The sequence below is a fragment of the Schistocerca piceifrons genome, chromosome 1 (assembly GCF_021461385.2).
Source record: "Schistocerca piceifrons isolate TAMUIC-IGC-003096 chromosome 1, iqSchPice1.1, whole genome shotgun sequence".
Taxonomy (NCBI): Eukaryota; Metazoa; Arthropoda; class Insecta; order Orthoptera; family Acrididae; genus Schistocerca; species Schistocerca piceifrons.
Genome location: NC_060138.1, coordinates 1,058,805,400 through 1,058,832,063, shown reverse-complemented (window position 1 = coordinate 1,058,832,063; position 26,664 = coordinate 1,058,805,400). Strand labels below are relative to the sequence as shown.

At 45.1% G+C, this 26,664-nt stretch overlaps 1 protein-coding gene and 4 non-coding genes across 5 annotated transcripts in view; 3 read left to right on the top strand and 2 right to left on the bottom strand.

Annotated features, from left to right (window-relative positions):
- The window catches only part of LOC124796726, a 1,132,495-nt gene that overhangs the window by 582,465 nt on the left and 523,366 nt on the right, over window positions 1-26,664 (top strand). The gene's annotated exons all lie outside the window — the stretch shown is intronic.
- Window positions 2,606-2,677, top strand: Trnap-ugg. The gene has a single exon. It is a non-coding gene; the product is annotated as a tRNA-Pro (tRNA).
- Window positions 6,157-6,228, bottom strand: Trnap-ugg. Its single transcript has one exon. It is a non-coding gene; the product is annotated as a tRNA-Pro (tRNA).
- On the top strand, window positions 6,893-6,964 carry Trnap-ugg. The gene has a single exon. It is a non-coding gene; the product is annotated as a tRNA-Pro (tRNA).
- On the bottom strand, window positions 13,924-13,995 carry Trnap-ugg. Its single transcript has one exon. It is a non-coding gene; the product is annotated as a tRNA-Pro (tRNA).

The window sequence follows — 26,664 nt, the reverse complement described above, 5'->3', positions numbered from 1 at the left end:
AATGTGCATTCACTCTGCTATGTCAGTGTCACTGTAATTTCCTGACCAATTGTCGATTTTATCATATAGGACTGGCGACATCAGCACTTTGCTCTGACTGCCAACTTGACGAAGCGGACGAGCATTCTCTTACATGCTCCCTGAAAGGGGCATTTGGATCCTCATTCAATGCACTGTGGGCTGTTACCAGCGCACTCTGCCAATGTTGATTACCTCAGACTTTATATTACCCTCTTCTAAAACACCATACACTCATCTCATTTCGAGGACGGGTTTTAGAGTACCTCTTTCACAATAGTTCACATGCGGTCCTCGACTTCTGGTATCTGGTTGTGATCGCACATACTATGCTTGCCAAGTTGCCCTATTACTGACGAACTTTCATAGGACATCTCCACACCTTCTTTCTTAACCTCCTTCCCCCACAGCTGGGGTGTGCCACTCCTATTTTATGACACATCTGTGATCATCTTACGTGGTATGATGCACCAACGCGTACAGGCTAATGAAAGGATGTAATACGAGAAAAAAGTTGTCGTTTCATGCTTGTTTGAATCTCCTCTCCCTCATTCCTATCGCCCTTAAGAATTGGCACACGAACGATGGCCGCTTTTAGTTACCTTAAATTACTTAGGTGGGCAGGAGGTTTAGGTGTAGTTAGGATTTATTTATTTAATTTGCTAGGGCCCTAAACGCTTCAATCTCTCTATACATATATTAAGAAAAAGCGAATCGAGGCAATGCAATGGGGCACGGATCTGCAGACACTCTAATGTTCGTGCCCCATTTGTGCCAAATAGTTGTATATTTAAAGCATCAAATTGTATCCAATTTACACCTTCACAATGCGAGATCTTGTGTATTACTTTCTATTACGATTACCTTCAAAAAAATAATTAAAAAGGGGTATGACAACTGTTTGGGTGCAAAAGGCGCCAGATTAATATCCAGGCTAAAAAATGGTTCAAATGGCTCTGAGCACTATGAGACTTAACTTCTGAGGTCATCAGTCCCCTATAACTTAGAACTACTTAAACCTAACTATCCTAAGGACATCACACACATTCATGCCCGAGGCAGGATTCGAACCTGCGACCGTAGCGGTCGCGCGGTTCCAGACTGTAGCGCCTAGAACCGATCGACCTCTCCGGCCTATCCAAGCTAACCCTGTGTCTTTTGTTTAGTCCACCTGATAAAGGAGAGAAAATAATCTGTGTGTTTCAGACACAATCCACAGACAGTAGTCTGTGATATTCGATAACTTGCACAACAGAACTTTCGAAAGACTACCCCGATATTTCCCAACCACCCCCCCCCCCCTTCCCACCCCCACCTTGTTAGTCCAGTAAAAGAGCTTCGATATCTAATGATCTCTTCGCTGACGGCCGTTAAGAACTGATCTTTTTTTCTGCATCTTCCTTCCGCTGCATCATCCTTCAGATATGCTACCTGAGATGTATTTTCACGAGAATATTACTTAGCACACAGCATGTATACCATTTCCAGAGAGTACATTAACACGAAGAAGAAAGTATTTCTAGGTGAAGGCAAACCTCATTAGAAGAAGTTGACAGAGATGGTCGTAATATATATGTGATTACATCTTCTACATTACGACCGAGAGAGGTGTAAGGCATTAATCTTAGATTAAGGAGGACGGGAATTCAACTATCAGTTTGAAAACTCAGATTTTGGTTTTCCGTGCTCTCTCTAAATAAGTCAGGGAAATGGGGTTCAAAATGGCTCTGAACACTATGCAACTTAACTTCTGAGGTCATCAGTCGCCTAGAACTTAGAACTAATTAAACCTAACTAACCTAAGGACATCACACACATCCATGCCCAAGGCAGGATTCGAACCTGCGACCGTAGCGGTCGCTAGGCTCCAGACTGTAGCGCCTAGAGCCGGCCGAAGTGGCCGAACGGTCATAGGCTCTAAGCGGCTCTAGGCGCTACAGTGTGGAACCGCGCGACCGCTAAGGTCGCAGGTTCGAACCCTGCCTCGGGCATGTACTGTATGTGTGTGATGTCGTTAGGTTTAAGTAGTTCTAAGTTCTAGGGGACTGATGACCTCAGAAGTTAAGTCCCATAGTGCTCAGAGCCATTTGAACCATTTTTTTTGTAGCGCCTAGAACCGCACGGCCACTCCGGCCGACAGGAAATGGGGGACGTTTCCTTTAAAAAGGATATGGTTGATTTCCTTCCTCATCCTTGTGATATCCGAGCTAACGTTCTGTATTTAATGACTTCCTCATCCACCTGAAGATAGCATTAAATATTGCTTCCTTCAGTTTTTCAGCATTACATGAGAAAAGTAAACGAAGACCTATGTTGTGATCTTCTAGGTTGGAGTCCAGTCAGCGAGTACACATAACAGAACAACTCGCAGTACCTGAACAAGTCGGCTTAGTCACTCGCCGAATTGTTATTCATAAAACGGAAACATCTCGCCTCAATACTGATACGCACGCCATTAAATGCGCATATTCTCGAACTGCTTCAGGGTCCCACAAGAGACGTCACATGTTTTCATGACTCAAGGGCATACTCCCACTCTGGACAGCTTGCTACAGCTGTACACGTCTGCATGTTACAAACTTCAGCTGGCTCAGTGGTCTAGGGGTATGATTCCTGCTTTGGGTGCAGGAGGTCCCGGGTTCAAATCCCGGCTGAGCCCTTCTCTTTTAATAAAACATTCTGCGCTGTTATGCCGTGGTCGGACAGATGTTACATTAAAACCTAACGTTTCGTCCACATCTGTGGAGGGCATTTTCAAAGGGGCTCTCATTTTCTTTCAGTGTCCGTTTCACACCCAGGCTCTCTACTGACAGCAGCAAGTCGTCCGCTGTTGCTATCACCCCGTGGTGGAAGACTCATACACCTCTTCATCAGCACCGGGATCCAAATTTCATTCAGTTTGGGATAATCAAAGAAGCTAAGGTCCCCCTTCAAAATGCCCTTGTAGATGAGGTGCGAAACATTGGATTTTAATGTGAAATCCATGCGACTGCGGAATAATAGCGCGGAATATTTTATTATTTGTGACAGTTCCGGCCGTGAAAGTTTATATTTTACAAGCTTTCTGTTCAGCCCTGTCGTCTGAGCCTAGAACCTCTGTACCATCGATCTGCTGAAGGAGGGGATCTCCAGTGAGATTTTGAGAAGCCAGCATACGGTCCAAACGTGAGTTCATGCACTGGTGACGATTCGTAGTACAAAAATTTGAGAGTGGCGTTACTTTCTGGATGCTCCTACTCGCCTCTCATCTTTTTTTATTTGGGTCGCGTCGCCGGCAGCCAATGCGTTACCTACAGTGCCATCTGGCTCAGTCATTGTGTTATTGTTTATTGTTGCGGAAAGGGGTACGATTTTGAACACTTCTAGAGGAGTCACTGAACAGTTATTCCCTCGTAATAAATATTTGTGATTATTCCTAAACGGTAGCATTAATCATTTCTTTGCCTTGCGAATATGGTGAACAACTACAAAAAGCCAATTAGGATTTATAGGAAGAAATGAATTTTGTCATTTAATGTCCCGCCTACACTGAGGCAACAAAAGTCATGGGATAGCGATATGCACGTTTACAGATGGTAGTAGTATCGTGTACAGAAGGTATAAAAGGGCAATGCATCGGGGGAGCTGTCATTTGTGCTCCGGTGATTCATGTAAAAAGTTATCCGAGTGATTCATGTAAAAAGGTATCCGACGTGATTATGGCGGCAGACGGGAATTAACAGATTTTGGACACGGTATGGCAGTTGGGGCTGGGTGCATGGGACATCCGGGAATCGTTAGGGGATTCCTTATTCCGAGATCCACAGTGTCCCAGTGTGTGCCAAGAGTACCAAGTTTCGGGCATTACCTCTCACCACAGACAAAGCAGTGGCCGACGGCCTTCACTTGAGACAGAGAGTAGCTGCCTTTGCGTAGCACACAAGCAACAAAGCATGAAATAACCGCAGAAATCTGTGTGGGACGTACGACGAACGTATCCGTTTTGACAATGCGGGGTGATCCGGTGTTTATAGGTTATGGCAGCAGACGACCGACATGCGTGCCTTTGCTCCGACACGACATCGCCTGCAGTACCTCTCCCGGGCTCGTGGCCACATCGGTTGGACCCTAGACGACTGGAAAACCGTGTCCTGGCCAGATGAGTCCAAATTTCAATTGGTAAGAGATGATGGTGGGGTTCGAGAGTGGCGCGGACCCCACAAAGCCATGGACACAAATCGTCAACAAGTCACTATTCAACCCGGTGGTTATGTTCAGCTACTTGAAGACCATTTGCAGTGATTCGTGGACTCCGTGTTCAACAACAATTATGGAATTTGTGTGGATGATAATACGTCATGCCACAAGGCCACTATGGTACGCAACTGGTTTGACGAAAATTCTTGACAGTTACAGAGAATGATTTGCCACTCAGATCGACCGACATGAATGCCATTGAAGATTTATGGGACACGTTCGAGAGGTGAGTTGGTGCACAAAATCCTGCACCGGGAACAGTTTCTCAATTATGGATGGCCATACAGGTAGCGTGGCTCAATATTTCTGCAGGGGACTTCCAACGACTTTTTGAGCCTATGCCACGTCAAGTTTCTGCACTACGCCGGGCAAAAGGACGTCCGATATCCCATGACATTTGTCATCTCACTGTACACTGTCATTTGAGGCGGATCTCAAGGTGTAACTGAGCAAGAATGGAGAAGGAAATGAGGTATCGCAGCATTCGTTTCACTGATTTAGGGAAACGGTATACATTTCCAAGACAGGATTGTCAGGCACGGAGTCGAATCATACACCAGTCGAATAAAGAACCAGAGTTCTAAACCCCATAAAAAGCTGTGTTTTGCATTTGTTGCCTAAGACACCGAGCTGTCAGTGTTAAAACGCGAATCGGTAACCGTTATGTTCCGAGGAGCCAAATGTTATGTTCTTGCTGCTAATAATAAATGGGTGCTAGGTAGCAGGAGGAATCTCCAGAGGCAAGCAAACGATCAGTTGACACAAGTGCACTTCAAATAAATATACTGTGCTCAACTTGGGCGAAAGATCTGCTACACTGTTGGCCACTTGTTGCAGACTTGGTTAACTATAAGCAGAGGCCCGAGACAGGCATGTGTCCAAGTGCACCGTATGATTGCCGACAGAACTACTGGGTTTAACGTTCGGCACCAACGAGCTCCAAGAAGTAATCTTGTACTTGAAGACTCGTGCCCAGATGCACCCCGCTTATAACACCGCCCTGGCTGTCTTCATTGGTCGGTGGCCTGGAGGTTCCTCGTTGGTGGTGATGTTCAAAGCGCCGCTCGCGCGCCCGCAGGAATCTCGTAGGCGCCAGCTCCGGCAGAACCGATAAACTACGATACTACAGTCAGTGGTTACGTGAAATGTAACTCACCATCGTATTCTATCCCATCGAACAGCAGTAATTTTATGTGACTTTGATTTCGCGTGTTAAAGGAAGCTCACATATACTAAACTCAACCTTGTGTGGTTGTTGCAGCTTCAAAATTTTGATCATAAATTAATTTCAATTAGGTTCATCTATATCATTCTCTATGGCTACACCGTTCGCCTAAATTGTTCTGAGAGTTCAGGCAAATGGACACTGTGTAAAAACATACCGTAGTAGTTACTCTACCATGCGCTGGCAGATGTGCAAACATCCTCGTTTTACGTCTCTATAGATTTCGCTATTGACGGAACGTTCCCCACTTTACGACAAACGAAGTGTCTCAAGCCTCTCACTCCAGAGCAGAAAAAAGGTTTTGCGTTGGAAGGAAGGTTGGAAAATGGGCAAAACCTTCCCAAAAATTAGTTTGGGCTTAACAGTAATTTGCATTAAGATTGACCCACAAGACCCGCATTATTATCTCCCAGCAATGAAGCAATAGCGAGAAACAAGAAGCGAAATAACATAACGTTAGCTAGATCGGACTCGAAAATCTGATGCAGAACATGTGCAGAGGTATTGCAACATTTGGTGGGAATTGCCTAACAGGACTCTGACACTGTAATATTGAGCATCTATAGTGCCGTTTACTCTTTTACTTTGTTTAACCATAAAGCAGTGTATCTGATTTCGAGAATGCTCAGTACACGATACATTCGGGGGGGTTACTGTTATTGGAGGCCAAAATGGAAGGGCTCAGCCGGGATTTGAACCCGGGACCTCCTGCACCCAAAGCAGGAATCATACCCCTAGACCACTGAGCCAGCTGTATGTTATTACCTACCGGCAGTAACACTTACACCGCCCAAGCACGCAGCCCACAGTGCATCTTCCGTGGCACGACAGAGACGCCTCACGCGAAGTGGGCGCCACTGTTCGGCCGTAATAAAACAAACTAAAATTAATTACAGGTTCCTTGATAGTTTAGAAGAAACCCAAATCTAGACCAGAAAGTGATGTTCGTCATTTGATCGTACGTGTTTTTCAAAGATCAGATTGTCTCTCGTTTCTCCATGTTCTGAATCGCTCATCGAAAATTCGAGTTCACATGTCCTGCCTTTAATGACTTCGCATCGACCTGACGACGGCATCCAACATTGCTTCCTTCATACTTTTAGCATTACGTGGGAAAAGTAAACCAAGAACACTATAGTAATATTTCAGGTTGGAATCCAGTTAACGTGTGCACGTAACAGCACAATTCGCAGTTCCTGAACTACTCGATTTGGTCGCTCGTCGAAATATTGTACATAAAACGGAAACAGCCTCTCGGCTCAACACCCAGAAGCACACGATTAAATGCTCACGTTCGAACACAGCATCATCAGGATCCTACAATAGGCGTGAGATGTTTTCGTGACTCAAGGACAAACTCACACTGGAAAGCGTGCTACAGTCATAGACGTATGCGTGTTATCCACTTCGGCTGGCTCAGTGGTCTAGGGGTATGATTCCTGCTTTGGGTGCAGGAGGTCCCGGGTTCAAATCCCGGCTGAGCCCATCTCTTTTATTAAAATATTAAGCGCTATAACGCTGCGGTTGGATGTATTTCACATTAAAACCCAACGTTTCGTCCCCAGCTTCGGAAGACATTTCCAAGGGAAATCGTAGCTTCTTTGAGTGTCCTAATCATACCCTGGCTCGCTACTGACTGCAGCAAAATTCCGTTTACGCGTGGCGTGACATTACATCCTTTGAATATCCGGGCGAAATTGGCTGTTGTAGGATGCCCTGTGGTCCGCTGTTGGTATCACGCCGTGACGGACGATACATATGTATTTTCTTCAGCCCAGGATCCAGATGTCATTCAGTTTCCGATACTCAAAGAAACTACGAAGCCCCCTTAAAATCTCCTCCTCAGATTCAGACAAAACATTAGGTTTTAATGTGAAATTTACCCGACCATGGCGTGATAGACCCGAATATTTTATAAATTGTAATATTTTCGACAGTGAAAGTTTGCAGAGGGAATCCCCACTGAGATTTCCAAAGCCCAGCATATGGTCCACGATCCATGGTACCAAAATTTGACACTGGCGTTACTTTCTAGATGCTGCAAATGAAAAAGCTAATAAATTAACTGCAATATTCCTCACATGTACTCAAGTATTACCTTTTTAATTGAGTTGTGTCCCTACCACACCCCCGCAAGGTCAGTTCATTACCTACACCTCCAACTGGCTCACGAGTTATGTTATTCCAAGTATTGTGAATATTGGTAAGATTTTAACACTTTCAAAGGAGCCCAAAAACGTCGTTATTACCTCCTAATAAACAAATGTGATTTTTCCTACACGGTAGTGTTAATTAATTCTTTGCCTTACGAATATAATGAACAGTTTGAAGAAACCATTTAGCATTTGTAGGTACAAATTAAGAAATGGCTCTGAGCACTATGGGACTTAACATCTATGGTCATCAGTCCCCTAGAACTTAGAACTACTTAAACCTAACTAACCGCCGGCCGGAGTGGCCGTGCGGTTCTAGGCGCTGCAGTCTGGAGCCGAGCGACCGCTACGGCCGCAGGTTCGAGTCCTGCCTCGGGCATGGACGTGTGTGCTGTCCTTAGGTTGGTTAGGTTTAATTAGTTCTAAGTTCTAGGCGACTGATGACCTCAGAAGTTAAGTCGCATAGTGCTCAGAGTCATTTGAACCTAACTAACCTAAGGACATCGCACAACACCCAGTCATCACTAGAAATTAAGATTATCATTTAATATCCCACGTACGCCGGGATGATAAAGTTATGGGACAGCAATATGCACGTATTAAGGTGGCGTTCGTATCGTGTGCACAAGTTATGAAAGGGCAGTAGTTTGGCGGAATTGTCTTTTGTTATGGCCGCACGACGACTTTGAACGCGGAGTGGTAGTTGGAGCTAGACGCATTGGACATTCCTTCAAGGAAATCGTTGGGACATTCAGTAATCCGAGGTCCACAATGTCAGGAATGTGCTGAGAATACCAAACTTCACACGTTATTTCTCACCATGGACAACGCAGTGGCCGACGCCCTTCACATAACGACCGAGAGCAGCTGCGTTTGCGTAGAGTTGTCAGTGCTAACAGACTAACAACACTGAGCAGATTAGAGCACGCTGGTATTTTATCCATTACACTAGATTCGCATTCATTGCAGGATTGATTCAAACCCTCGTCTACGATTCTCAACTTGCACTTCGCGCGGTTTTCCAATACTTAAAGCCCATCACGTGTTAGTCAGTCCTACTCTACAAAACTTTGGAAAGTGTGCAAACTTCCTCATCTTACGTCTCTATCAATGTCGCTGTAGACATAATTTCCAGAAGCTACGACAAATGAAGTATTGCAAGGCTCCCATTTCAGTGAAGAGAGGAGGGTTTATGTTATGAGGAAAGTTGGAAAATGGGCCAATTTTTCCCAAATATTAGGTTGGGTGTAACAGTGTTGTGCATTAAGGTTGACCCACAAGATACGTATTATTTTCTCCTAGCTACGGAGCAGTAAGGTGAAACAAGAAGCGCAGAATCAGCGAATGTTTACAGTTTACAAATTTCTTAAACTTTTGAGTAACACAATTACTTGTATCTGAGCTATGAATTATGTGGCAGAGAGTGTTTGTGACTGTATAATATAATGAGGTTCCTCACCTTCCAATCACGGATGGGGCGTGGGAAGAATGGTGCGTCGTAGACGTCCGAGCAAGCTGCTACTTGTGTAATTTTATCTGCTCGGTCTGTACTGGATGTACACCCAGTGGACTGGGTAATATAACCAGCATGAAATCCGGTTCTTGGAGTTTCCTAAGTATTTTTTTGCGGAATGTACGCCATCTTCTTTGACGTTACATTAATTATGATTTTTCAGCATTTCTGTTACACACTCTCGCCAGTCAAACATGACTGTTATCATTCCCACCGCTCTTCTTTACATGCGCTTGAAGTCTGTTGCTATTCCAGCATGGTATGGGTCCCACATATTTGAGCAGTTCTCTTCAACTATGGACCTTATTCATTTGTACCATTTTTATCTCGTATTATCCCTCGCAAATAACTGCGGAAAGTCTGAGATAGTAACTAATGCTATCATCTAAATCTTCAACGTGTAAGGTGAACAGTAACTGTCACACTTCCAAGTTTCCCTATTTTGGTAAGACCGTTCTGAAAATTGTCTTTAGAAATGTCTAGAATGGTGTTTTCTCATTACGGTAACAACAGTTCTTTTCCTGTTGTCCGAAAGACTTGTCGCTTTGCAGTATCACCAGTGCGTTATAGCATTTTTTTTAACCACCAACAAAGTTCTTGAACTTTCAGTATTTCTTCTTTGTTTCTTACATATCATCAGTCAGTACATGTTGTAGTAATCCACATTTGCAAGATATTCCAAAATAACATAACACAACAGAAACCAAACGAGACACAATAAATGTGATATTGCAGCTGTGCGGAAGGTGGTGTACATTTCGATGGGAATTGTCTAACATGCAGTTCGTTTGTTGCATATTTTTACGACCTTAAAACAGGAGCGACTGCAGTAATGGATAGGAACTGTGATTGTTGTGCACAGATGTGAGCTCAGTTGGCGACCTTTCGCTCACAGCTTCAGGCTGCGTTGGCTTCCGTCACACAGCTTGAGGCTGCTGCCAAGGGGCGTCATTGTGGGGGATCGAACGTGGGAATTCGAGGGACATCGAGCACGTGCCATATTTCCTCTGATCGGTCCACTGTTGTGACCGCCCCAGGTACTGCGTGCACTAATGTTGACCTGTAGTCGAGTGGGAGGTCATTCCAAAGTCAGGCAGGCAGCGAAAAACTTTCTGAGGGGCCGATCGTTGGGGCCTTCCCGGTTCGTTTGACGAACAGGTTTCGGGCGTTATCTGTGGCTGACGATGTCTCTCAGCCGGATGCAATCGTCCACCCTGTTCCAGAGAAAGCTTCTCGGCCCGCAAGGTATGGGCATTCACAGAGGGTGCGTTTGCTGGTAGTTGGGAGCTCCAACATTAGGCACGTAATGGGTCCTCTTAGGAACATGGCTGCTAAGGAGGGGAAGGAAGCCAGTGTGCACTCCGTGTGCATTCTGGGGGGAGTCATTCCGGATGTGAAAAGGGTGCTTCCAGATGCCATGAAGATTACAGAGTGCAGCCAACTGCAGGTGGTGGCTCATGTCGGTACCAATGGCGAGTGTCGCGTAGGATCGGAGCAGATTCTGTCTGGTTTAGGGCGGCTAGTGGAAATGGTAAAGACTGCCAGTCTTGCTTACGAGATTAAGCTGGAGCTCACCATCTGCAGCATCGTCGATAGAACCGAGTGTGGTCCTTTGGTGCAGAGCCGAGTGGAGGGTTTGAATCAGAGGCTCAGGCAGTTCTGTGACTGTGTAGGACGCAGATTCCTTGACTTGCGCCATCGGGTGTTGGGTTTCCGGGTTCCGCTTAATAGGTCAGGAGTCCACTACACACAGGAGGCGGCTACGCGGGTAGCGGGGGCTGTGTGGAACGGACTGGGCTGTTTTTTGGTTTAGAGGGTCTCAGGGAACCAAAGAAGGGGCGTCCGTCAGAAAGTGGGCAGGTAAAACACAGTAAGGTAGTTGCAGAAACGATTGGTATTGTTTTAAATTGTTGTAGCTGTGTTGGGAAAAAACCAGAGCTCCAAGCTCTAGTAGAAAGCACTGAAGCTTAAATAGTTGTAGATACACACCTGGCTAAAGCCGGAAATAGGTTCAGCCGAATTTTTTTCAAACGATCTAGTAGTGTCCAGAAAGGATAGATTAAACACAGTTGATGGTGGAGTATTTATTGCTGTCAGAGGTAGTTTGCCTTGTAGAGAAATTGAAGTAGATAGTTCGTGTGAAATAGTTTGGGTCGCGGTTATACCTGATAATCGGAACAAACAATTAATTGGATCGTTTTACCGACCCCCGACTCAGAAGACATAGTTGCTGAACAGTTCAGTTCAAAGACAACTTGAATCTCATTTCAAATAACTAGCCCGCTCATACAATTATAGTCGGTGGTGACTTCAGTCTAACCTCGATATGCTGGAAAAATTATACGTTTAAAGCCGGCGGCAGGCATAAAACGTCATCCGAAATGGTACTGAATGATTTCTCAGAAAATTATTATGAACAATTAGTTCATGAGCCCACTCGAGGCGTAAATGGTTGCTAAAGCATACTTGACCTTTTAGCAACAAATTATCCTGGACAAATAGTGAGTATTGTGACGAATACAGGGATTAGCGACCACAAGGCAGTTGCTGCTAGGCTGAATATCGTAACACCTACAACCATCAAAAAGAAACGCGAAGTATATCTATTTAAAAAAGCTGATAAAAATGCTCTTAACGCCTTCTTAAAAGACACTACTTCCGATCTGATCATGTAAGTGTAGAAAAGTTGTGGAATGTTTTAAAAGAGATAGTATCGACAGCAATTGAGAAATATATACCACATAAATTAATAAGTGATGGCACTGATCCCCCATGGTACACAAAACGAGTCAAATCGTTGTTGCAGAAGCAACGAAAAAAGCATGCCACATTTAAAAGAACGCAAAATCCCCAAGATTGTCAAAGTTTTACAGAAGTTCGAAATATAGAGCGTACTTCAATGCGAGATGCTTTTAATAATTTCCACAACGAAAGTCTGTCTCAAAATCTGGCAGAAAACCCAAAGAGATTCTGGTTATACATAAAGCAGCACACCAGTGGCAAGACGCAATCAATACCTTCACTACGCGATAACAACGGTGAAGTCGCTGATGACAGTGCCACTAACGCAGAGTTATTAAACACGGTTTTCCAAAACTCCTTCACCAAAGAAGACGAAGTAAATATTCTGAATTCCATGCAAGAACAACTGCCAAGATGAGAAAGATAGAAGTAGATATCCTTGGTGTAGCAAAGCAGCTTAAATCACTTAATAAAGCCCAGGCCTCGGGTCCAGAATGTATACCAGTCACATTCCTCTCAGTGTATGCAGATAAAATAGCTCCATATTGAGCAATTACATACAACCAGTCTCTCTCAGAAAGATCCGTACCTAGATATTGGAAAATTGCTCATGTCACACCAATACCCAAAAAGGGAAGTAGGAGTAATCCGCTGAATTACATGCTTATATCACTAACATCGATCTACAGTAGGGTTTTGGAACATATACTGTATTCCAACGTTATGAAGTACCTCGAAAACAATTTTTGACACACAGTCAACACGCATTCAGAAAATATCGTTCTTGCGAAACACAACTAGCTCTTTATACTCATGAAGTAATAATAAGTGATATCGAAAGGGGCTGGCAAACTGATTCCATATTTTTAGATTTCCAGAAGGCTTTCGACACTGTTTCTCTTCTAACCAAACTGCGTGCCTATGGAGTATCGCCTCAGTTGTGCGACTGGATGCGTGATTTCCTGTCAGTTAGGTCACAGTTCGTAGTAAAAGACGGAAAGTCATCGAGTAAAACAGAGGTAATATCCGGCGTTCCCCAAGGAAGTGTTATAGGCCCTCTATTGTTCCTGATATATATTAACGACATAGGAGACAATCTCAGTAGCCGTCTTACATTGTTTGCAGATAATGCTGTCATCTACCATTTTGTAAAGTCATCAGATGATCAAAACGACTTGCAAAATGATTTAGATAAGATATCTGTATGGTGCGAAAAGTGGCAATTGACCATGAATAAAGAAAAGTGTGAAGTTATTCACATGAGTACTGAAAGAAATCAGCTAAATTTTGATTACCCGATAAGTCACACAAATCTGATGGCTGTAAATTCAACTAAATAATTAGGGATTACAATTACAAATAACCTAAATTGGAACGATCACATAGATAATATAGTGGGTAGAGCAAATCAAAGACTACGATTCATTGGCAGAACACTTAGAAGGTGCAACAGGTCAAGTAAAGAGACTGCTTACACTACGCTTGTCCGCTTTATTATGGAGTATTGCTGTGCGGTGTGGGATCCTCATCAGGTGGGACTGACGGATGACATCGAAAAAGTACAAAGAAGGGCAGTTCGTTTTGTATTATCGCAAAATAGGGGAGATAGTGTCACAGACATGATACGTGAATTGGATTGGCAATCATTAAAACAAAGGTGTTTTTCGTTGCGACAGGATCTTCTCATGAAATTTCAATCACCAGTTTTCTCCTCCGATTGCGAAAACCTTCTGTTGCCACCCACCTACATACGGAGAAATGATCATCACCAAAAAATAAGAGAAATCTGGGCTCTTACAAAAAATTTTAAGTGCTCGTTTTTCCCGCGTGCCGCTCGAGAGTGGAACGGTAGAGGCAAGGTGGTTCATTGGATCCTGCGCCAGGAACTTTATTGTGAATAGTAATCACTTAGATGTAGATCTACAGAGTAACTTACTGTTTTAATTCGTATTTCCAAGAAGCAATATTTCTGATTTTGAGAATGCTCGGTTCACGATACATTTGGGTGGTCACTGTTATTGGAAGCCAAAATGCAAGGGCTCAGCCGGGATTTGAACCCGGGACCTCCTGCACCCAAAGCAGGAATCATACCCCTAGACCACTGAGCCAGCTGTGTGTTACTTATCTACCGGCAGTAACACTTTCACCGCACAAGCACGCAGCCGACAGCTCATCTTCCGTGGCACGACAGAGACGCCTCACGCGAACTGGGCGCCATTGTTCGGCCGTTGCCGCGGATCTCCTGCGCCGCTAGACGTGCTGCATGGAGCGGTTCTTAACCTGATCTTTGTGAAGGGTCCTTGGCTGAACCTTAACAATAACAGTATGTTCCTCTACAGCTGTATTTACACAGATACGTTTCCAGCAAATTTATTCAAATATTTGTTTTCTACTCACGCTGGCTAACATACAGAGCCACTTACATCATTACCCTATGGTAGAAACATTTTCTTTAAGCCCTTGTCGTCCTGTCGGGGCAAGTTCTGAGAACTCCGTTCACAATTCGAAAGGCCAGGTGAGTGAAATGAAGGGGATGGCCGGTTGCCCATGCATACGAGTTTCAGTTTAGAACACTGGTAGTTAGACAGCAATTGTTATAATACTGAAGTGCAGGATAATACTGAATCTATGAAAAGAAATAATTTGAATATGGTCGGCCCTTGGAGCAAGTACGAAGCTCATTATTTCTGGAAGTAGTGTTGCTTGTAAGAGCGAGTTTCGCCATGGGATCGTTTAATAATAGTGACCACGTTAAGCAGATGCACAACAAAGTCCAGTGGCAGGCGCTTCAAGAGTAGCGTCGTGTAGTACTGGCTAGTTCACAACTGAAATCCCAAGAAGAGTCGGGCAAAGTATTACTTTCTCTCACATACGTCTCGCAAAGTAAAAACGACGTGAAATTCACAGACTTCAGGACACATACTGAGGTAGCGTTGACAAGTGTCCGGCTTCATGTGGTCGTGTTCTGCGAAATGTATTATGGTCTATACTGTATGACTTCAGTTAGGTTTTTTATGGATGAAGTAGAGAACGCACAATTAAGGCCTGTTCGAATCGTTTGATGTAAGCGCGAGGAATAACTATAGTAAGGAATAAGAAAATGCACCACAAGGATATACAGATTAACCTACCAATCCCATTCTAAAAGGAGGATGAAAGTAAATTATCTTTGGTCATTGGCAACATTTTATGATATTTATGGAACATATAGAAAGCGACTCCGCGCATGAAAAGCGGACTTGTTATTTCAAATCACTAAATAAAATTTTACTCAGAACTATTGATATTGCCACATTATTAGTTTGCACTTCCAGGCCAAAATGCCAACGTTCAAGGGGTGTTCCTCTACGTCCAGTCGAAAAAAGGAACACAATAAACTACAAACTTACGCAGATGATGATGATGTTGTGTAATCTAAATTATATTGTCAAAAGTTATACGAAACAATTTCCAAGAAAAATAACGTTCCTGATAAAGTGGATTCAAATGAAAAATATTAATACTTACCAAGAGATTATACTTTGTTAATGCAACTGAAATAACCAAAATTGAATATCTTTTCTTTTTCACTACAAGATGTATAGGTAATTATTTATGCTATTTATTCTGGCATACGATTATCTTTTTTTTTTTTTTGTTTAAGCTCATTTAAGGTTGACCTTTCAAAAAATTGACTGTAATTGGTTACTAACAAACGATTGAAAATACTCAACCCACTATTTCTATTCAAAATAGGTTGTCAGGCTTATAGGGCAAAATTTCTGTCTAAATATAACGTCGAGTCCATATTTTCTATTCTTGGACTCTGCAAACCTACAACGACGCCATTCGACTGTCTTCCTGCCCACGCACCTTTCCCGAGTGGAACTGGGAAGGTAAGAAAAGACAATGATGCCAGAAGTATTCTCTTCCACGCATCTTAAGATGGATTGCGTAGAATTGATGTACATGTACACTGCCTGACAACAAAATTAAAGCTCCCAGAAGTGATGTCAATGAAACTTCGTACATAGGCACCATTGGCGGGCATGCATGTAATTTAAAGTTGCAATTCTCTGTGACACGTAGAATAGCCACCAGAGTGCTTTTGGGTTGTTTGTCTTTAGCTTTGTAACCAGGCCTGGTAGGGTACGTAAGTGGCCTGAACAGTGTCAGATGCTGAGTGATTACTGTGAAGGACACGAAGATGCTGCATACTCGTCTGAGATCGCGTTATCAGCCTCTCAGAGAGTCTGAAGGGGTCTCATTCTGGATCTCCATCTGGCCAAGCGGTCCAATCGTTAAATAGTCAGACTTGTGGGGCATTCAGATGTGACAGTGGACCAATGCTGGACTGCATGGGAACGTGAGGACAGGCATACCCGTCATCAAGGTTCCAATCGACAACTTACGACCAACAAAGGAGGATCGCCGTCTTGTGCACCAAGCAAATTGTAACCCCTCCACACCTGAACAAGTAATGGACCCACTGCACCATCTGTGTGTCGTTGCACATTATTTGACGGAGAGTAACCGCAACCAGGTTAGGCATCTACCGTCCCATGTTAGGTTGTCAGTCTGGCTGCAGCAGCCAAATGGACTGGACATGCTGTGTGCCTCCACGTGCAGCGAGAGCACGTTCACCTTTTTTACTTCCTCCAGCCTACACTAACGTGACCCCACAGCGCGACAAGATCATGGCGAATCTATACAGAAGATCGGTATTGAAATTCGCTTTTCGAAACAACTTTGCTAGACCAAAGGCACTATATGTCGAGCACTTTTGAAAAGAGGAGGCCAAGACCCCTCTGTCGACACCATCAGCATCCACATTTCTATCATAGGTTATATGGTGTATGTGAAACCTTTTAATGGCTCTAAATGTGGCTAGGTTCTTCAAGAGATGAAGCAAGGTCTCTTCTACCACACAATCGGAAATGTTGAAAAGGTCGAGGCATACCATCCTGGAATGGGACTACACACTATATGCATATTCGAGCTACCTTTCGTACAAAATTAGACTCAATTTAAGACATAGTCACTTATTAACAGAGTACATTAGATGCCTATCGAATCCTATGACACTTATCATCATACCTCCAGACAGGAGGCTGCTGGACCATGGTTATTTATGATAGCCAGTCTAAAATGTATTCCTGATGTGGTAAGAAACATCTACCTTCTGAGTGCCTCCAGCATCAGACCACACAACTTCCACTAGAGAACGAGGTACCTCCACTCATGCCAACAATCCTCCCAAAAACGTACATGGTGGCACTCACATCTCTGCCTGTCCAGACAAAACAGACCGATATTGCTGTATTGGAACAACCTTCCACAGACTAACGCCTGGCCAGTCAATCAGCCTGGCCATAGGAAGAATTCCATACAACAACAGTGATACCAACGAACACTGCTGGAACCATCGATAGCAGGATGGCAGGCAATCCACTTATCGTACCAAACAAAGCCTTTTTGCCAGTGAAGCATGAGTCAATGCCCTTATCTGATACCGAAGGCCACACACAAAAACAGCGTTCACTGAAATGCTGACAATGATGCCACGGGACTGTGTAGAAACACGGCATTCCAGCTCACCAGAGGAAGAAGAACTGATCCCGCACGACACCTTTGCCACCGAATGTACCCCTGCAGAATGAAAGGTGGGGTGAGCAGCATGCATCTCTCAGTCCTCTGCAGTGAACAGTGATCAGCACGAAAGTTCCAGTGCAGGCTGAGATGCCACTTGGTCTCTTCCTGTCAACCATTACAACCTCATGGAACATGAACATACCACCATACCCACATCATGAGCCCCTGATCCGGGGCTGCTGAGGTACTTCTGGACCATCCAGTCTGAACAACACCAGGAGGTCCACATTGGCAGGCCGTGGCATCACTCGTGATGTCTGATTCTCTCCACCATCACCACGGATAACCGTGCCCAACCGCAGTATCGCCAGGTTTGAATACCAATATGGTTAGCTCCCCTGCCTAGACCCAACTCCTTAGAGAAACAATAGAAGCCACACGAATTGACTTCTCATTCCTGCAAGAACTGCGATCAAAAGCACACCTGGACTTTACGATTACGCAATGTACACGGATGTCTGGCAGTTCCACAGAAACTGGCATGTCGATTTTAGTGGATGTCAGTATCGAAACCCCTGACATCACGTAACTCCCCTCCACTCGAGGATTAGTGGTCACGGTACTCAACACATGACTCATTAATGTTTATGCACCAGCTGGCACCACCAAACATCGTGGCTGGGCCAGGTTCTACTCGATGGAAATTGCCTTCCTTACCAAGTGAGCTGGCGCAGTGGTTATCACATTGGACTCGCATTTCGGACAACGACGGTTCAAACACGCATCCAGCCATACTGATTTAGGTTTTCCTTGATTTACCTAAATCGCTTCAGGAAAATGACAGGATGCCCTTTGAAAGGGCATGGTCGATTGCCTTCCTAATCCTCCCCTTATAATGACCTCGTTGTCGACGAGACGTTAAACTCTAATCTCTTCCTCCTCCATCCCATTTTTCATAGGATGGTATGGTGTTTTCGCCAGTGATTTTAATTGCATTCTATCTCAGGGATCAAATCCCACACTACGTGACTTGTTTGGAAATGGGTATGTTGATTCACGATACTTACATGCACGCCATGTGTGTAACAGTACCTGGCGACAGCTCTGGAGGCATGCATCTTACCAATCATTCAGCGAGCCAAATGGATCGCTCATATGTGTCTCAAGGTCTTATACAGGGCGTGATGGCCACTAAACAATGGCCTTTGGCCTTGTTCGATCACAGCCCCTACATCTATACGATGCATCTACAACCCCAACAAGGCTGGCACAGTAACAGCTTATGGAAGGAAGATGAACATAACTCACTTCCAGGACTCAGACAGCAGGTCGCCACAACGTGGGCTGATTGTGATTGACTTCTCCCAACACCACTTGACATTGCTGTGGTGGCTTCTCTACAGCAAAGCAGCAATCCAGGAGAGACTTATGCAGTTTGGCGGGGACATGGCTGCGTTGCACTGGAACACATTGGACTTTTACTATGCAGCACTCAGCAACCTCAACAGTCTACCCTACTGTCGGACAGACAATGAGAACAACACCAAATTAAAACTCACATACTGTCATTGATGACTGAATGGCTGCAGAGGTATATACCATGCACCACATTCTGGTAGACGTGCTCAGACAGTGCCTTATAAAACCAGCTGGTCGCTCCTGTACAACGCAAGTAACCATATTGAGAGCCATGGGGGATCATTTTCGTTATCTTTACCAAGAATGAACCATAGATGACAAGGTCACTGCACAAGTGTTACAGCACATGACACGAATTATCGACATGGCAGCAATGATGGATGGCATTAACATAAGAAGTCTTGGTTGAGCAGGTGTGGGATGCCTTGAGCAGGGGTGTTGTCAACTGAGACTGCAGGGCTTGATGAATTCCCAATCGAATTTTACTGGACCTTCTGTGGCTTCATGATGCCATGCTGGGTTACAATTTTTCTCTGGACTGCAATGTCCCACCAACTTTAGTTGAAGGACTTTTTGTACCCGTATCCAAGCCAGTGGGGGCAATGGGTCAATGACTGTCGGCCACCTGCAACTTTCAAAGCCGACTACAAGATATTCCTCAGGCTTTTGGCAGACACCATTAAGACACACTGCTGATTACATTCACTACAGAAGAAACATCACAGTGGGGACATTCCAACGTACAAATGGCCACCAGCTACTGCAGAGACCTAGCAGTGATCGCCTCGCCATGCTGCCTGAGTGCGGTGATCATCTCCACCGATTTCAATCGGGCCTTCCATAGAATGCACCTTCATTTCCTGCTGCAGGTGATGAATTGAATATGATTTCCACCGTGCCCATTTAAAAATCTATGGTGCTTTTGGTAGCAGCCAGCTCTCAAGTCCATATCAACTGAGGGACATCCAGCCCAATATCCATTAAGAGATCTCTACAACAAAGTTGCCCCCTTTCTAACAACCTTTATTAATCACGTCCGAGGCACTCTGTGAGTGACACAGCTGCATACATCACCCTATGGCGCATCGCCTTCTGCTGTTGGGCATACACTGACTACCTGCTCCTGTTGATTCATTCTGCTGATGAAGTCTGCAGTGTAATGAACTGGACTGAGTGATACAGACAGGCTATGGCCACTCTTGTGAACTTCAACAAGTTGGCAGTGTCGGATATCTGGCACAGTCTCAGGTTAGGCGCCGTTGCCCCCATTCCATCAGTTACCGAACTGAGATGTATGTGGGTCACGTTTATGAAGCACGTGTGCAGCACAGCTATGGCAACCTATCGATGGTTACTATAGACCATACACGTGATGGTGTGGCAGAACCTGCTCTAGGACTTGAATCACCCCAACATATGGAATACCTGAACCACTATCTCGCACCAAAACCCAATCACACAGTACAAGTCCTCCCCCTAGGAGGTAGCAAGTTTCAGACCTCAGTGGACTTTTGGCTAATTCCTGTCCACTGGATATTTATTCAAAGTATATTATGACACACTCATCCTATCCCTGCATGATGAGGGCTGGGACTGGTTAACATGTGGGCACAGACAGCTGCCCTCTATACGAGCAATATGTACAAATGATGGTCCAGTCCACACTCCTCCTCCACGGATCATCTGAACCTGGTCTCTTATGTCCTGCTAGTGTTTGTGGTGCAGGTTGCAACTCAGCTCTCTCAGGTACCGACATTTATTCTCGAATACAGCTATGTGATCTAGGATCTTCCCACAACACGCCTGCCAAAAGCAAAAGATTTTTATACTGTCCTTCTGCCAGTGGTTCTACATAATGTGGTAGTACCCAACTGTTCATTGGCAACGAGTGTGGAAAACGATGCACCACCACTTTCTGACCACCAACATGCACATAACACGGTATCAAATCATCAACAAAAAAGACATGTGATGAGACACCGGCTCCACACTACTGGATTAATGGATCTGTCCTCTGCCCTGACTGTCACTCCTGGACACCAGTGAACATCACTTCACATGCGTGTCGTCGTCCATCATTTGGCAACTGACACAGAAGATCTTACATTATTGTCTCCGTGACGCACCTGACATGACTGAACCTTGGAACTTCCTCTGTCCAGATGACTATTACTTTCCCCCTGCGTAATATGATGAGCTTACTTTGTTCAATGGAATGACCACTGACTACGTCTTCCAAAGGGGAGAATGTGCAGCATGATTACTGGTGGTGTCTGCAAAATGGTCACTTTGCCCTTACTCACATACTTTGTTACCATCTGCTCTTTGCATGTTATTTATGCGGTGTTTTCGTTAACCGCTCCCTAGCTGGGGAGTGCCAGGCTCAGTTTGACGTTCCGTGCAGCTATCACACTGAAGACAAAAGTCTTGATTTGTAACCAATGAGGAAGGAAAGACTTACAGAAATTGGTTGTGAGTGGACACTGATGAAAATCAATGGGGAAAGTTGAAAACTTGTGCAGGACCGGCATTCGAACCCAGGTCTCCTGCTTACTAGACAGTTGCTTTGACCATGTTTTTATTTTTTTTTAAATCTCATTTTGTTCTTTATTGTTCCTTGCATTTGTTTGAGGTGGACGTCCCATGACACCCGGTCCAGTTCATCGTACATCCATTGACTCAGATTTTTTATTAGTGTGACCAGTGAATCCTCTGACCAAAGACGCTAAGCTGAGGAGCCAACGACCACTAAGCCATCTAAACACAGTGACGATCGGAACTGTACAAAGTATCCTAGCACGCCTCCCGTCAGACCCAAATTCTCAACTTATCCACACATTACGAAAGTAGTGCCCCTTGTCTATTACCCTCATTACTCACGGCATTTCGCCGATTCCGTAAGTGTCTGAGCCAGGTGTGCATCCGCACTGAAAAGATCTTTGGCAGTCTTCCCCTCTAGAATGAAGTAGGAAGCAAAATAATAGTGAGTAATAATTGTAATTTAACACTGTTTAACAATAGTAATGTTAAATTATGAGAACCGTTTACGATCTTGAAATCCAAGTTTATGAGAAACACCACATTGTTACAGTGACCACTGAAAATGGTTTGAAATAAATCAAAATGCGTAAGATTTTTATTTCAGTCGCATAAGATGGTGTATGAGCCATACTTGTAAACACATAAATATATTATGTTTAAGACTGCACAAGCAAGAATTTGAGAGTTGTTTAAATTAAATTATAAATAATACACAAATAATTTGTTTTCGGTGGTGCCCAGAAACTGATTAAGGTCAGTGTCGGAATGTTTCTTTCGAAATGCAGCGTACAGTATTTCCTATCCTCCTGCCTACAATCTTTGTCGAGTACGAACTTCGGTATCTAATGATCTCTTCGTCGATGGGCCGTTAAGCACTTATCAACTTTTTTTCAGTATTTTCTTTCCGCTGCTGTAACAACTTCATCATTCCGGTATGCTACTCGACATACATTTTCATCAGAATATTAGTTAGTACGTAGCACGTATGTCTCTTCCAGGGGTTACATTTACACAAAGAAGAAAGTATTTCTCGGTTGAGTCAAAACTAAAAAAAAAGTTGACAAAAAGAAGTTCGTAAAATTAAAAGCGTTAGCCGTACTATTGATGTTTTATTGATAGCAAAATCGATTTTCGATCACATAGTGATCATCTTCAGTGCTGTGGTGTACAAATTAAACTCAGACACTGGTATCAAATTATCAGTAACCAAACCTGAGAAGCGATCACGATGAGTTCTTGTGATCGCTTCTTAGTTTTCGTTACTGACAACTTGATACCAGTGTCTGAGTTTAATTTGTACACCACAGTCCGCAGCTCGTGGTCGTGCGGTAGCGTTCTCGCTTCCCACGCCCGGGTTCCCGGGTTCGATTCCCGGCGGGGTCAGGGATTTTCTCTGCCTCGTGATGACTGGGTGTTGCGTGATGTCCATAGGTTAGTTAGGTTTAAGTAGTTCTAAGTTCTAGGGGACTGATGACCATAGATGTTAAGTCCCATAGTGCTCAGAGCCATTTGAACCATTTTTTGGCACCACAGCAATGAAGATGATCACTATGCGATCGAAAATCGATTTTGCTATCAATATTACGGCCAACGCTGACCTTCCTTTTAATTTAACATACATGGTCGTTGTGCACACAGCACTCCATGGAGTCACCAATCAAAAAATCATCGTAGTATATATGCTCTGCATTGTCATCGAGCGAGGTGTACGACAGTCGGAAGATTCGAGAAGAGCGGTCCTCAACAATCAGTTCGAAAATTCGGATTTTGGTTTTCCCTGCTTTCCCTCAATAAGTCGGAGAAATGGCGGTATGTTTCTCCTGAAAACGATACGGCTGATGTCCTTCCAAATTCTTGTGCTATCCGAGCTTATGTCCCGCTTTTAATGACTTCGCATCGACCTGGCGACGGCATCCAACATTGCTTCCTTCAAACTTTTAGCATTACGTAGGAAAAGTAAACGAAGAACACCCTAGTAATCTTTCAGTTTGGAATACAGTCACCGTGTGCAAGTAACAGCACAGTTCGCAGTCCCTGAACTATTCGATTTCGTCGCTCATCAGAATATTGTGCATAAAACGGAAACAGCCTCTCGGCTCAACACCCAGAAGCACACGATTAAATGCTCACGTTCGAACACAGCATCATCAGGATCCTACAATAGGCGTGAGATGTTTTCGTGACTCAAGGACAAACTCACACTGGAAAGCGTGCTACAGTCATAGACGTATGCGTGTTATCCACTTCAGCTGGCTCAGTGGTCCAGTCCGCCTTTAGCCGCGGAGCAGCTCGGACTTGTTTACGTCTCGGCTGCGAACGGTCGCGGAAGAAGCGGTGTTTACACCGTCGTCACTCGCGTGTGTTACTGTTTAAATCGAACGCAATGGCACACAATTTCCGAAAAACCACGATACAGTTCACGTTCTGTAACGAGTATGCAAGACCGAAGGCTTTCGAAATCGAACGTTTCTTGAGGGACGAAGTGCATCTTAATTACACGGAGATTATTGGAATTCATTTATCAATCGTGAGCAGCACTCTTTACGTGAAGATGATTGACGACGCAGCATGTGATAGGATCATTGAAGACGCCAAACGAGGATTCCAGTTCCGACACTCCGATGGTCATATTGGCGAAGTTTTAGTCGCTCATTCGGGCCTGGGCGTGCGTACGATTCGAATCTTCGAGCTGCCTTTCGAGGTACCCGAATCATTGGTCACTGAATCACTCCAGCCATATGGCAGAGTTATTAGTCATACGGCCGAACGCTGGGCAAGTTTTAGCACGTATCCAGTGCTCAATGGTGTCCGACAGGTGCGAATTGCCCTTACAAAACATGTGCCATCGTACATAAACATCGGCGGCTGTAGAGCTATTGTCATCTATGATGGACAGCCCAGGACATGCTCCGGGTGTGGTGGTGAAGGACATCTTCGATCAGCGTGTATGCAGAGGAGACTCGTGCAACTCCCCAGCGGAGACTTCCAGAATCCGACCACACCAACGTCACTGCCGATGACTTGCGTGACGGCACTTCGCGGGGAGGTGACGCCGAGGTCGGAGCGCACCATCGAACCGACGCCGCAGTTGATTGAGGCGCCATCGGACGCCACTGAAGAAAGAATGGCTCCGACCAACCTCCAGTCTCAGACACTACAGGTGGCGCAGAAAGAGGATGAGAGCATCCCAATAGGCATGGAAGCTGAAGTGGAACGGCCCCAGGGGATTGTGGCGGCGGCGGGAACGCAGGAGATGCAAGATGCGCCGACACCAGAGGCCGAGGTTAGGGCCCGCAAACAACGCTCGCCAAAGCGCCGCAAGAAGCGCCGACTAAACTCTGCGGAGACGCTCCCTTCTCTTCTAGGGAGCCCAGACGAGTCTAACACTATGGACCTGTCTGACATGGAACCACAAGCTTCGGATGTCGCAGATCATATGAATTCGGACAGTGAAATGATGTCATATCGTTCGGACGAAGCATCCGCTCAGGGGCCTGCTACCCCTTCGGCGGTGGAGTCTACAGCTGCGAAAGAACAACAGATGTCACACAACAATGCCGCACAGGAAAATTTGGAGCACACCAATAGTATCAGCTGGTATGAGCAGGACGACGACGTCACCGATGCGGACCATTCTATTGGTGGGGCCTTGCATCCGTCCGCATCTCAAGAAACCTAATGCCGCAGGAACACGTTCCTCGGGCGACCCTCGGCGGATGTGCAACGGGACTATCGACACGCTGAAACTTTGTCATTTTAACATCATGTGGAGATGACAGCTACTCGACCCCAGGCATACAGAATAGGGACAGTGAATGTAAATACCATTAGATCGCCCGTGAAACAGCAGTTGTTTAGGGACATGATATCCGCGTCGGATGTGGATATACTGATGGTGCAGGAAATTTACATTCCTGAGTTCCAGGACGTACATGGATACATCTCCTACACCTCGCCGCACTCGAACAACGACAGTGGAACGGCGATATTGGTCCGGGACGGGATTCCGGTCCGAGACCTGGCTTATCTACCTTCGGCACGAGGACTGGCGATAACTGTTAATGGAATTCGCATTCTCAATGTTTATGCCCCTTCCGGCACAGACAACAGACGGGCACGTGCGAGATATTATTCGGAAGAGATTGTGCCCTTATTTACCGGCCGATTCGATCATTTCATTATAGGTGGTGACTTCAATTGTGTTTTAGCCCAAAAAGACCAGACACCACATTACAATACTTGTCGTGAATTGCATGTGCTATGCCGGGATCTGGAGTTAAGCGACACCTGGGACATGATTCATAGGAACCGTGAGGGATATACTTTTTTTACCAGTCACTCGGCGAGCAGACTCGATCGAATATATGTTTCGGTTGGCCTACAGGATAAGGTGGTCGACGCGGAACGATGGCCTGCGGCATTTACTGATCATCTGGCTTACATTTGTACCATGTCACTCCCTAGGCAAAGTGTGTGGAGAAGCCGCGGGACATGGAAGCTCAATTCGTCCCTTTTGGCGGACCCCGAATGTCGTCAGAGAGTCGAGGAGGTATGGAGCACATGTCAACGCCGTCTACCAACGTATACCTCCGTGCTTCAATGGTGGCTCGAGTGCACTAAGCCGGCAATAAGAAGAGCTCTAATACAGTATGGTCGGGATAAGGCGAGATGGCAGAGAGACACTCTTGATTATTATTACACCATGCTTCGTGAGCTGTCCTTCCAGGTGCCGTCTGCAGAACATCATGCGGAAGTTCATCGTGTCAAGGCACAAATCCTATCGATCACGCGACGACGACTGGGTGGCATCCCAATACGGGCAAGATGTCTCGACACCATCACTGGGGAACGTACCTCGATGCACCATGTGTCGCGGGAACATAAGCGTTACCGCCGGGCATTGGTAACAGTGCTCCACGGTTTAGATGGCCGTCAACTGACAACACAACAGGACATTGCAAATGAATTTTTAGAGCATTTCCGCCATCTCTATGCCGGTACACCGACGGACCGTCAGGTAGGGGACGAGATACTGCAACATCTGCAAACGACACTGACAGAGACGGATAAGGCAGCGCTTATGGAGCCACTCACAGAAGACGATATAAAGGTGGCACTCACAAAAGGAGCGGCCCATAAATCACCGGGGCCAGATGGGATTACGCTAGAGTTTTATCGAGAATTCGAGGACATGATGATGCCACAGTTGGTGTCGATGTACAATGAGGCGATGAGTCCGAACATGC